This window comes from Octodon degus, unplaced genomic scaffold (genome assembly GCF_000260255.1).
Source record: "Octodon degus isolate 3935 unplaced genomic scaffold, OctDeg1.0 scaffold00321, whole genome shotgun sequence".
NCBI lineage: Eukaryota > Metazoa > Chordata > Mammalia > Rodentia > Octodontidae > Octodon > Octodon degus.
In genome coordinates this window covers 1,314,811-1,317,801 of record NW_004524897.1, presented here as the reverse complement: position 1 = coordinate 1,317,801, position 2,991 = coordinate 1,314,811, and the positions used below count along the sequence as shown (strand labels likewise).

The following is a 2,991-nucleotide window of genomic DNA, read 5'->3' as shown; positions in this document are numbered from 1 at the left end:
ACTTTTTGTTTTATCTGGGTCAACTCCTTCTTAATGGCCTGAAGATCATCACCTTTCAACTTTCCAGACTTGGATGAAGACCACCCTGGCCACTCTTAGAATTGAAGCCACTTTTGCCTCTTTGGGAGGTGTTTCCTGATACACGCTGGCATTTTGAGGGCACTACAGCCCTAGCAATAGGAGGAGGTGGAGGAACACGTGCTGGTTAACTGTACATTCTGTCATAATAATCACGTTGAAAGTCATAGTCCAAGTCAAAAGAGGAGCCGTACATCTCCGCTGCAGATCGTTTCACACCTGCTTTTCCTCTGTTCACTTTTGGCTCTGCAGCCAGATTAATATCTAAAACCTGGCCGGTAATCATTCTGCCATCCTCTCCAGCTACAGCAGCCCAAGCATTTCTCTCATTAACATACTTGACAAAGGCAAAGCCCTTATGAATGGAGCAACCCACAATTTTGCCATACTTCGAGAAGATGGCTTCCACATCAGATTTCTTCACCACTAGAGTGTTCAGGTTCCCAGTGAACACACGGGAATTCATGAAGTGAGGATCTGTCTTGTTGGTAACATTGCTAGTCATTGTGTTTGACGATAAAGTTGCTTCTAGTGACAAAAACTGTAGCTGAAGATCAAAAAAAAAAAAAAGAAAAACTCGCAGGAGAGATGAGAGAAGAGATTCGATTCCGAATCCCCTGCTCCCAGGTTCTATGTGAGTTGACTGCTGCTCAAGGTCAGCAACGCGGCAGCGACCACTCAGTCTCCGTCTCTTCACAAAATCTCAAACAAATCTTAATGAACATGAAAAATTTAATATCCAATACCACCATTTTAACAGGAGACCTTAATACCCCTTATCCCCAAAAGATAAGTCAACCAGACAAAAATTTAGCAAAGAAATAACACAATTGAACCAGAGCTTGAAACAAATGGACTTGGTGGAAATATACAGAGTGTTCCGAAGCAAAAAAAGCTGAATACACATTTTTCTTAGCTGCACATGGGTTATTTTCTGAAATAGACTACATACTGGACCATAGGTCATATGTAAGTATATGCAAGAAAAAAGAAATTATCCCATGCATATTATCTGACCACAGTACAATGAAACTGGAAATAAATGACCAAAAAAAAAGAAAAAAAACCTAAATGATGGAAATTAAACGACATCCTACTCAGCACCCAAAGGGTTACAGATGAAATTAAACAAGAAATGCAACAATATCTACAATTCAATGAAAATTCAAGCACAACTTACTGGAATTTATGGCATAAGATGAAAGCAGTTCTCAGAGGTAAATTCATAACTATGAACTCACACATTAAGAAAACAGAACTGTAACACACAAATACAATAATGCAGCACCTTCAACAACTAGAAAAGGAAGAGTAAACCAAACTGAGAGCCCAAATATGGGAAGAAATCATAAAGATTAGAGCAGAAATTAATTCAATTGAGATGAAGAAAACAGTTTAAAGAACTAACAAAGCAAAAAGCTGGTTCGCTCAAAGATTAAATAAAATTCATAAGCCCCAAGCTAACCTCATCAAAAACAGGAAAGCAAAAATTCACATAGAAGCAATAAGGAATGAAAAGTGTGCAATTGCCACAGACCCAGTGGAAATTCAGATCATTATCAATAACTACTTTGGAAATCTTTACTCTCACAGAATAGAAGACATAGAAGAATGGACAGATTCCTAGAAAGTACAAATAACCCCAACTGAATCAAGAAGATATAACCACTCTCAATAACCCAATAACAGTCAATGAAATGCAAAATGTAATAAAAAACCTACGGACAAAGAAAAGTCCAAGTCAGGATGGATTCACAGCTGAATTCTACAAGAAATTTACAGATGATGTACTCCCTGTACTTCTCCAACTCTTCCATGAAAATTAAAAGGAAGCAATCCTCCCAAAATCATTCCTGAAGGAAAGTGTTATGGTGATACTTAAATCAGAGAAATATGCAACTAAGAAAGAGAACTACAGGCCAATCTCCCTATTGAACATATATGTCAAAATCCTCAGTGAAATCATAGAAAATAGACTACAGCCAATGAACAAGAAGATCATAAAACATGACCTGGTTGGATTCATTCCAAGGATGCAAGGATGGTTCAACATTCAAAAATCTATCAATACAATACACTATATCAGTAGAGCATAAATTTAAAACCAGATGATCACCTCAATTGATGCAGAGAAGGCTTTTGACAAAGAGCAATAGTCATTCATGTTCAAAGTCCTACAGAAAATTGGAATACATGGCCTCTACTTCAATCTGGTAAAAGCCATTTATGAAAACTCAATGGCTAACATAATTCTAAATGGGGAAAAACTGAAATCTTTTACTCTTGGAGCTGGTACAAGACAAGGATGTCCTCTATCACCACTCCTATTCAATATAGTTCTGGAATCATTAGTTATGGCCATTATACAACGGGGAATAAGAATAGGGAAAGAACAAGTTAAATTATCATTATTTGCAGAGGATATGATACTTTACATGGAATCCAAAAAAAAATCTGCACCAAGAAGCTACTAGAATTATTATACAAATTCAGTAGCATGGCAGGTTATAAAGTCAATACGCAAAAGTCAATAGCATGTCTCTACATACATAACAAACACACTGAGAGGCAAATTATAGAAATAATGACTTTTACAATAACACGGAAGAAAATGAAATACATTGGAATTAATCTAACAAAAGAAGTCAATGAACTTTTCAAGGAAAATTACAGTACTCTTAAAAAAGACATCATAGAGGATTTCAGAAAATGGAAAGATATTCCATGCTGCTGGACAGGAAGAAGCAATATTGTGAAGGTCATACTACCAAAATTGCTGTACAGATTTAAAGCAATCCCTATCAATCTACAACCAACATACCTCACAGAGCTAGAGAAATCATTCATAAAACTTATTTGGGCTTTCTGCTGGTGGACACCGCGGAGGAAGCATCATCAGGCTCTCTTCCGACT

The 2,991-nt window shown here is 36.9% G+C and overlaps 1 pseudogene; it reads right to left on the bottom strand.

The window, feature by feature from the left end:
* The window catches only part of LOC101580340, a 108,319-nt pseudogene that overhangs the window by 3,614 nt on the left and 101,714 nt on the right, over window positions 1-2,991 (bottom strand).